This window comes from Petaurus breviceps, unplaced genomic scaffold, assembly GCF_028583685.1.
Source record: "Petaurus breviceps papuanus isolate PSGF00001 unplaced genomic scaffold, PetGlider_PUasm1.0 90743, whole genome shotgun sequence".
Taxonomy (NCBI): Eukaryota; Metazoa; Chordata; class Mammalia; order Diprotodontia; family Petauridae; genus Petaurus; species Petaurus breviceps.
In genome coordinates this window covers 5,135,902-5,147,124 of record NW_027187332.1, presented here as the reverse complement: position 1 = coordinate 5,147,124, position 11,223 = coordinate 5,135,902, and the positions used below count along the sequence as shown (strand labels likewise).

The following is an 11,223-nucleotide window of genomic DNA, read 5'->3' as shown; positions in this document are numbered from 1 at the left end:
GGTCTGTCTTCCACCACAATTTCACAAAAGTCTAGTGTTCTAACCTCATGTCTGCAGTTCTTTCTTAGCCAGTGTGACTGCAGGGTTTTTATTTATGTAAGTTTCATGCAGTAGCTGCTCTTAAACCTATCATCCAGTAGCACTCTGTTTCTCTAACTGCCAAAAGTTTCGATGAATAATATATTTATGGATCAATCATTTTATTCAGTTTATTATACCAAGTGCAAAATTCTACTCAGAACTGCTTAACACATGTGAAAAAACTTACAGTCTAGATGAGGAAAGGAAAATTATATACTTTGCACATTTCATTTTGTTGAGGTATCTATACACACAACTGTGTATGGAATGAGCTGTTTTTGTTGTTTTTTGCCCTTGATTGCGGTCAAGTTTTTGTTTTTTCCCCAATAAATGCCACCATTTTATCCTTTGGTTGGACAAATATTATCAAGATCTTTTAAAGCACTAATTACAGATAAATCTGAAATGATTACTGCACTCTTTAAAAAAAAAATATTTAGGGTAGGACCAAGATGGCAGAGTGAAATCAGCCCACTCACTTGAGATCTCCCTCAAAAACTCTCCAAATGCCTGCAATCAATGATTCTAAACAAATTCTAGAGCAGAAGAACGCACAAAAAAGACCAAGTGAAACAAATTTCTAGCCGAGGACAACTTGGAAGGTTGACAGGAAAGGTCTCTTGCACCCTAGTTGGGAGAGGAAAGCAGTCCAGTGCAAGGCTGCCAGCAAATACCAGGCCCCAACAAACCCAGAGCAGTCCTCAATGGACTGAATTACAGGCAACTATTGTGACTTCCAGAATTCTCAACCTACAAATATCAAAAACAATTTAGAAGGTCATTAAGAAAGTTTTATTGGACCTTGGTGAGAGACGAGCTTGACCTCAGCACAAGGTGGAGCAGCAGCAGAGAAGCAGTCACTCCTGACTGCTTCTGTAGCTCTTGAGCCACAGATGGTGCAGGAATTAAGTGATTAAAGAGGGATTGCTGGAATCTCTTTGCTTGCTTGAAGCAGGATTCTCTTCCTTTTACCCCTGCTTGTATCTAGGCCACAGTCCTGCAGTGAGTACAAATATTGGCATGATAGATCTTCTAGTGATGGTGAAGAAGAAATCTTGCTCAGAGTTACAAAGTAGAAAAGAGTATTTATCATCACTAATAAACAAGCGCATAGGCCAGGAGAGTACAAAACACCTCTTCTATGATCATACCACCTAGGAAGAACTAAAAATGTACAGCTTCCTAGAAATAACTTTGAAAATAGTTACAGAAAACCCTCAAAAGTTGGGACTGTACTCCAGATTAGAAGGAGAGCCCAACCTTAATAAAAAGTTTAAAAACAATAAAGTAATTATCTGGGAAAATGAGTAAACAGAAGGGGAAAAAAGAGACTATTGAATCTTATTTTATTGTCATGAAAAGTATGCAAAGGATAGTGGCCAAGGCATATAAGATATTAAATTGTTGTTGTTGTTTTTTTAATTAGCAATCATTAAAAATACTTAGTGCTGGATAAAAAATAGAGTAGTGGATCACTGGAAGAGATTAGGTGCAGAAGACACAGTACACAATGATTATAATAATCTACATTTGACAAACCCAAAGACATGAATTTTGGGGATAAGAATACACTATTCTAGGGCAGCCAGGTAGCAAAGCGAGTAAGAGCACTGGCTCCAGTGTTGAGAAGACCTGGAGTTCGAATTCCAGACTCAGACACTTAACAACCACCCAGAAACACCTGGCCATGCAACCTTGAGCAAATTGCTTAACCCCGATTGCTTAGGGGCAGCCAGGTGGCTCAGCAAGTAAGAGCACCGGCCCCAGTGTCAGGATGACCTGGATCAAATCCGGGCTCAGATACTCAGCACCACACCCAGAAATAATAACTTGCCGTGTAACCTTGAGCAAGTTATTTAACCCCGATTGCTTTAAAAATAAAAAAAAAAAAGAAAAAGAATACACTAGTTGACAAAACCTGCTGGGAAAACTATAAAACAGTATGTCAGAAACTAGACAAAGACCAATATATTACACCATATAGCAAAATAAGGTCCAAATGGGTATATGGTTTAGATATAAAGGCTGATACTATAAGTAAACTGGAGAGCAAAGAATAGCTTACCTCAAATTTATGGAGAGTGGAAGAGTGTATGACTAAAAAAGAGGTAGAGAACATAATGAATTGCATGATGGATAATTTTGATTACATTAAATTGAAAACTTTTTGTATAAACACAGCCAATGCAACCAAGATTGGATAGTTTTTATTCATTTACTTATTTTTACTTTCAAGTTTCACTTACATAAGATTTTGATTTGCAATTTTTCTCCCTATCTATTCCCTCCCCCCATTCCAAGACTGCACATAATCTGATATAGGTTCTATATATACATTAATATTAAACATATTTTCACATTAATCATGTTTTAAAGAAGTTTTAGAACCAATGTGAGAAACCATGAGAAAGAAGAAATAAGAAAAGAAAAATTATATGCTTTGTTCTTCATTCAGACTCTATCCTTGTTTCTCTGGATCTGGACAAGATTTTGCATAATGAGTCTTTTGGAGTTGTCTTAGATCCTTACATTGCTGAGAACTAAGTCTATGACAGCTGAACATTCCACAATGTTGCTGATACTGTTTACAGTGTTCTCCTGGTTCTACTTACTCCATAAAGAATCAATTTTTATAAATCTTTCCAATGTTTTCTGAAGTCCATCTGTTCATCTCTTTTTTTTTAATTAAATTTTATGTTAATGTTCACTTTACATAATTCATTTCCACAAGACTTTGAGTTATAAATTTTCTCCCTGTCTCTCCCTCACCAACACACCCCAAAACAACAATCCTAACATATGACCTGTCCCTCAATCTACTCTCTACTGTATCATCCCCTATTCCCCCTCCAACTTTCTAGTAGGGCAAGATGGATCTCTATGCCATTCCCCAACTGATGGGCATTGTCTCAATTTCCAATTCTTGGCTACCACAAAAAGAGCTGCTATAAATATTTTTCTACATGTGTGTCCTTTTTCCATTTTTATAATCTCTTTAGAATACAGACCTAGAAATGGTATTGTTGGCTCAAAGTGTAGGCATATTTTATAGCCTTGTGGGCATAGTTCCAAATTCTTCTACAGAATGATTGGATCAGTTTACAACTCCACCAACAATTCATTAGTGTTCCAATTTACCCACATCTTCTCCAGCATTTATCATTTCCTCTTTACTCATGTTAGCCAATCTGATAGGTGAAATATGGTTCCTCAGAGTGGTTTTAATTTGCATTTCTCTATTCAATAATGATTTATAGCATTTTATTTCATTTGACTATACATAGATTTAATTGGTTCATCTGAAAACTGCCTGTTCATTTAATTTATTAATTGGTAAATGCCTTATATTCTTATAAATATGACAGTTTTCTACATTTTTTGGAAATGTGGTTTTTATCATAAGCCCTGACTTTAAAATTGTTTCCCAATTTTTTTCTTCCCCTTTAACCTTGGTTGCATTTTCTTTGTTTGGATCAGTACACTCTTTGCTTTTTCTAAAGAAAAGTTCAAGGATTAGGATAAATATTAATTAATTTTAAAGAAATGTTGCATGAAATTAGGTTTCCTATTAAAGAAGAAATATTAATGTGAGTACTAATTCTTCCTCTCTTGTACTTCAATTTGTTTTTATTGAAAAAATATTTTATTGACATCTTTGATTTTTTTAATACATTTATTATATTTTTAAATTTTTCCCACCAGTTCTCCCCACCACCACTCCAGGACCTATTGCATTACAAAAAGAAGATTGTTTTCATTTGGGGGGGGGGGAAGGTAGAGAAATTGGGGTTAAGTGATTTGCCCAAGGTCACACCGTTGTTTTGTTGTGTGAAGTGTCTGAGGGCAGATTTGAACTGATGTCCTCCTGACTCCAGTGCTGGTGTTCTATGAACTGTGCCTCCTAGCTGCCCGAAGAGAAAGATGATTTTTTTTAAAAGAACAACTCAAACATTAAATATATTAACTAAACTAATCGATCCATCCAAAAAATCTACAAATCCACCCAATGTTCCATCACTATAGAATTCTCACTTTTGTAAGGAACTTGGTATTGAGGTATATGTCATCTAACATCCCTTCTTTGAGGCCATTCTTTTTGTTTGAAATTTTGCAACATTAATTTTCAACTATTTCAAGTTTTGTCTTTCTAATCACATATTTCTAGTATTGTATACTGTTTTCTTGGCCCTGTTTTCTTTACTTTTAATTGATACATGATAGTTTTTCATTGGTTCTATTTTTATCATATTTTTATTCTCTTACAGCACAGTAATATTGAATTATGATTACAATTTGTATACCCTTTCTTTTAAAATTTTTAATGTTGGACAAATAGTAAAACTTAAATTCATGATAAGAAATGAAAAAATAACATTATAAAATTAAATATAAAATAAGAAAAGAAAAAATAACACGTGTGCACAGCAGAACATACAACTGGGTTGGAAATTCATAGCAATAACTTATTTCAAGAAAGCTACATATTTAATATTATGTGTTAAGCTGAAAGCTGCCTATCCTTTCTTTGCTTCCTTAGAGGCTATTTTTTTCCTCTGAGGTACACCTTCAGCTTTGTTCTTTTTTTCCCTTCCTCCACCCTACCTATTACTCTAAAGTTAGATTGAGCATGGATATGTTTCTATAGAGATATTGATATATACATACACGTATATGTATATACATCCATATATATATATGTATATATACACACACATATACATATATACATATATACATATGCTTTCCCTAAGAACTTCTACTCCTAATCTTGTTTTTATGTATGTGCTTATCTCTTTTTTTCCAATTTTTCCTAACTCCTCTATTTTACTTCTACCTGCTCCCTCAACCTTCTATTACTTAACCTTCTCCCAATCCAGCAATCCCTTCCTTACCTTCCCATTCCCCTAAATTTAAAGACCCTTTTTTACACCCCTTTGGCCTATTCTGTTCACGTCCCCTCTAAAGCGTGCCCTTATCCTACCTAAATTCCCCTAAATCTAAACACCATTCTGTACCCCTTTTTAATCAACTGTCACTTTACAAATCCCTCTTTTATCCTCTTCACTTTCCCTATCTCCTTAAAGTTTTATTTCTTTTAAATTTAGAAGATATTTATCCTCTTCTAGATGCATATGTATTTCCCCTCTTAGACTCATTTTCAATGAAAGTTGGTTTCCAGAATCAATAGCTCCCCCTGTATTAGTCCTAATTCTTCTGTATTAGTTCTTCATCTTGCACTTCATTTTTATGGAAAATTATCTCTTTTACTTCTTGAACAGTTGTACTTTTTAACGTTACATCATGCTCAGACATACCCCGGTCTCTCTTATAAACTACTCTTTGAGTTCTGGAGGAGGGATTCAGAGTTACTGTATTGTACTGATGATTTGTGTAGACTAATCAGACCTTGTTTGTGAGTTTGTGTTGATTTCTATGTTGATTTTTTTGTGTTGACCTCTTGGACCTTGTTTATGGGTCCCTGTTGATTACATAGGCAGATAGTGATTTGATGATGGTGCCAGCAATGCATATGAATGTTGTTTTGGCTCTGCTAACCTTTGTTTTCCCAGAAACAGAAACTGTGAAGTGCTTCAGGTGGACTGGACACTGTGAGCTTTGATATAAAATGGGAACTGGACAAAGAATTGGACAAGGATATATATGTATATAGTGTGTGTGTGTGTAGTCATATATATATATATTTATAATATATATGAAGTCTTATCTATATTAATTAACTGTTTGACAAACCTAAAGACACCAACTTCTGGGAAAAGTATTCACTATTTGTCCAAAAACTGCTGGGAAAGATCGAAAATAATATAGTAGAAAGTAGACACAGATCACCATCTTTCACCATATACAAAGACAAGGTTACAATGATACCCAATTTAGACATAAAGGGTGATAGTTATAAGAAAATAAGGAGAACAAGGAATAGTTTACCTGCCAGATCTATGGAGAAGGTAAGAATTTATGACCAAACAAGAGATAGAGATCATTTCAAAATTCAAAATGTAAAATCTTCTTACCTTAAATTAAAAAAAAATGCAAAAAACAAAGTCAATGAAACCAAAATTAGAATGGAATCAGAAAGCTTAGAAATAATTTTTACAGCCACTGTCTCTGATAAAGGCTTGATTTCCAAAATTTATAGAGAACTTAGTCAAATGTATAAATATACAAATCATTCCTAATTACTTAATGGTCAAAAGATATGAACAGGCAGTTTTCAGATGACAAAATTAGTTATCTTTAGTCACATTAAAATACTCTTTCACCATTGATTAGATTGTTTTTAAACAGCTCTAAAGTACTTCACCCCACCTATCAGATTGATTAATATCACAAAACAGGAAAATTACACATGCTGCAGAAGATGTGGGAAAATTGGAACACTAAGGTATTATTAGTGGAGTCATGAACAGATCTAACCTTTCTGGAGAACAATTTGGAACTATACCCAAAGCGATATAAAACTGTCCATATCCTTTAATTCTGCAATGTCATTTCTAGGTCTGTCTGTAAAGGCATGCATGAGCAGCTTTCCCAAAAAATGCTGCTGTGAACAGTTTTTAAGTTTCTGATTACACAGTATAGTGAACACTATTTATTCAGTAGTAAATTAAGGCAAAACACTCACAGGAAATCAAGGTACAGCATTCACAATATTACAACTTACCACAGAAAATCACAATATAGTATTCACAGCAGCTTATCATTAAAATGGCTACATAGTTTGCACCATACTGGTCACAAAGTTTTGAACAAAGAACAATCATCTCAAAATACAACAGTCAAAGTCTCTCATGTGGTACACTAACTTAACTCAATCAGTCACTTATTCAGCAATCAGTTAGTAAGTATCATTAATCACTATTTACAATCATTAGAAAATACACAGACCCTCCACCCTTAGGTCACTAGTAAGCTACGAATTCATCACTATTCAGTACCCAGGGAGAGGTCTTTTCATCTTGACTAGAGGCAGGCAACTCCTACCTGAATCCACCAGTCACCTGGTTTCAAAGGCAGACAGCTCTCAACTCCTTGTCCAGCTCTTTGTGTAAGTCCTGCTTCACACTGAAGTTCACAGGGTTCCATCCCTCTCAAATCCTTCGCAATTTCTTTTCCTGGGAATTCAAGGCTCAACCAAGGCAAAAACAGACAAAATCTTAGTACCCTTGTCATGCTTCCTTAGTCTTCTGCAGCTAGTTAAAAAAATCAGAATCACCTTATCCATCCTGTGGAGGGGGTGGTCCAGGGCTCCTGGATTCCTGAGCTACTGTTCAAAAGAAGCTCCAGCACTACAAGTTCTCAGGAAATTCTGACTCTGTTCTCTATTCTCATTTCTCTTCTGTAGATGCTCTGCCTCCAGATGCTGGTCCCAAGAAATTCTGACCCTTCTTTTCTGGGGCTTTTCCTTACACAAACATAGCTTTAGCTACTTCCTATTTCATCCATCCACTTCCTGTCACATCAGGAACAGGGGTTCATACCTTCTGTTTCTTTCACAGACATTTGATTAGTGACTAAGTGCTATGTACCTACTTACTTACCAATACAAAAAAGGGTCTTCAAATTCAAATTACATCACCATTACAATATCCCAAAGAAAACATACAAAAAGAACCACATGCACAGAAATATTTATAGCAGCTGTTTTTGTTGTAGCCAAGAATTGGAAATTGAGAGGATGCCCATCAATTGGGAATAGTTAAATGAATGTAGTGGAATACTATTGTTCCATAAGAATGTGAGCAAGTGGATTTCAGAATGACCTACATAAACTCATGCTGACTGAAGTGAGGAGAACCAGGATAACATTGTACACAGTAGCAGCAACATTGTACAAGGAATAATTTTGATTGGCTTAGCTCTTCTCAGCAATACAATTATCTGAGACAATGCCAAAAGGCTAAAAATGGAAAATATTATTCACCTCAAGAGAAAGAACGATGGAATCTAAATGCAGATCAAAGCTTACTTTTTTTTTTTTTGTGGCTGTGAGGAGGACCATTCCTTTATTGGGACTGCTGGACAACATCTGAACAGCCATTCATGATCAGAATTCTCTGGTGGATGAAAATACTTTAAATAGGGTGGTTATGATACATGTAAAAAAGGGAACCTCCAAGACCTCTCCTCCCAATAAATAATTCAGTGGGTCACTCGTTGGTGGCCTTCTTGAGGTAGGCTATCAAGTCCGCCTGCTCCGCCTTCTTCTTGATGCCCGCGGAGATCATCTTGGTCCCGGGGATGTACTTCTTGGGGTTCTCCAGGTACTCCATGAGCGTGTCCTCGCCCCAGGTGATGCCTTTGTTCTTGTTGGTGTCCGTGTAGGAGAAGCCGGTGGGCTGGCGGGTCTTGCGGCTGAAGAGCTTGTGCAGGTTGGGGCCGGTCTTGTGCTTGCCCCCCTTCTCCACCTTGTGGCACTGGGCGCACTTGGACGAAGGTCCTTCTCCACGTCGCCCATGGTCAGTCCGGCTCATTCGGCAGCCCCGCTCTCGATCGCCCGCTCTCCGCACTCGCTCAGACTCGCGCTTCCTCTCACTATTTGTTTTTTTTTTTTTTTTCTATCTCATAGTTTTTCCCTTTGGTTCTGATTCTTCTCAACATGATTAAGGTGAAAATATGTTTAATGTGATTGTACATGTATAGCAAAAATCAGATTGTATGCATCTTGGGGAGGGGGTAAGGAAGAGAGGAACACATTAGACCTCAAAATCTGATAAGAATGAATTTTAAAACTAAAAATAAATATATTGATTTAGAAAAAGAAAAATATAGTCTTATGTGGTTTAAAAATCAGCTCCATAAATATAATATGGAGGATAAATTCCTGAATAAATAAAATAATGAGTGTAGTGGACAATTAAACCTGATATGATTTAACAGTATGGATGATAGCCAATCAAAGAATCAATCAATACATTTATTGTTAAATATCTAATGTGTACCAGGCTTTGTGCCAGGTCAAGTCCAAAAGTACTTTTAAAGTATATCCACATTACTGTGCTAAATGAGAGAAACAGAATTAGAAAAGAAAATTCATTCTTAATCTCAAGGAGCTTGTATTTTAAATTGGGAAAACAGTATGTTAAAGGAAGCTAAAAGGAGGGGGGAAGGATTAAGGTAATTTTCATTAGGACATTGTAGAGAAAATTTAGCATGGTCAAAAAGAATTGCCTGGAGAATAAAGATGTGAGTGACCTATGTATGTCCCTTAAAATGGAGTAGTCAATCAGATGAAAAGGATTTCACGGGTGGAGTGTACTTCCAATATATGAAATCCACAGTCCTAGAACTTCCCAGGGCAGAGTATACAAAATCCTACATGAAAGTCAAGGATTTAGCCTGAATAGGAATAATAGATGTTGGTGGTAAAATATGAAGAAGAAAAAGCCACTGCTGGTAAGCAGGCTAGTGATAAAATATGCACATATATTATCTACAAATACATATATACATATACACAAAATTCAAAATTACACAAAATGGACGAAGGGTAACTTTGTGGTAATTTGAAGACTAAGAAAGTTCCTCCTAAATGACACGGTTTTTGAGTTTATTGTTTAACAAAATCATTCAGAAGGAAATGCAGCAATAATGAGAGAAAATGTATTAGACATGGGGTATATCCATGTAAATGGTGTTAAAATGAGATATAACATATAGCAAGAGTAAGATCATGAGTTTATCTTAGAATGCACAGATAAAAGAAAGCAGTAAGTAATATAATAGGGCTAGATATACAGTTTGGAAGCAAATTGTAAAGCACTTTAAATTCCAAATAGGGATATTTATATTTGATCCCAAAGGTAATAGGGAGCAAATGACATTGGTTGAGTTAAGAATGAGCTTTAGTAAAGCTAAGTTGATGTAATTTTAGCTTGTATTTATTGGCATAGCATCTTGCCCATGTTCTCCTGAATGAGTATAAAAGAAGAACTTTATATTGAAGTTGAGATAATCTAGAAGACCCAAAAGAAATATAGCCAAATAGATTTTGTTAAATAGTCTAAAATAATGGTGTTATCAAAAATAAAATGAGAATGACATACAAAACTATACTACATGCTTTAATTTTTCATTGCTGTGAAATATTAGTGAAAATTTTCCATATATTTATTTATAAGTTATTAATGGAAATATAAAAAAAATTGGCAGACTTTCATAGGCCTTTTTTTTTTCTTTTAAAGTAATTGGGGTTAAGTAACTTGCTAAAGGTTACACGGCCAGTAATTTCTGGGTGTGGTGATGAGTGTCTGAGTCCGGGTTTCAATCTCCAGGTCATCCTGACACTGGAGCCAGTGCTCTTTCTAGCTGTGCAACCTGGCCGCCCCTCAAAGGCCTTTTTCTATGGCATGAGATTTTAAGTCACACTTGTCTGAAAGGTGTAGATAATATAAAATCCCACCAGGAACGGTAAGGTTCCTTTTAAAATCACATAATATTTCTTTAAATGCAACAACAGAAATAGATTTGTTCCATGGTGTTATAATCATCAACATCAAGGGAGAATTTTTTAAAGAAAAGATAAGGTGCTAAGAAGTGCTGGTCATTATTATGGAGAATATCTTTGAAGAATTCAAATAGAAGAGGAGTTATGTATAAGTGATTCAAAATTTCAGATCCTTCAGTTTCCTGCTGACATTCTGTATATGTCATCAAAAAGCAGAAAACTATGATTGCACCCAATGAGATCCATATTCAAACAAAAGCAATTGCTATTGTATTAGTACAAGGGGAATTCAAGAATCCAGAATGCTGAGATTTTGTCATGAATGGGATGGACAAACTATTGAGTAAATCCATCTATATGTACAATCTGGGTATTGTTGATAAGCAATTACCTGAGTCCAGATTTAAATAGGAAGAAAAATGCATTCAGAGATCTGTACAACATTTCCAATGACTTAAAATCTCTCACATAAATTATTTTAGCAACAATATTTTATATATATACATGTATGTCTATGTTTATATATAGGAATATTAAACATAAAATAAAACTATATTTCAAAGAAAAATTGCACATCAGTCATTGAGGGAACAGTGACTGCAGCATAAGACCAACTTGTAGACAGGTTGTTCCATCTAAGGTATCATGAATTGAATATTCAGGATCTGATTTGTAAA

The 11,223-nt window shown here is 35.3% G+C and overlaps 1 pseudogene; it reads right to left on the bottom strand.

Moving 5' to 3' along the window:
* Positions 1-8,044: 8,044 nt before the first annotated feature.
* LOC138145639 (cytochrome c, somatic pseudogene) lies at positions 8,045-8,610 on the bottom strand (annotated as a pseudogene).
* Positions 8,611-11,223: the final 2,613 nt, after the last annotated feature.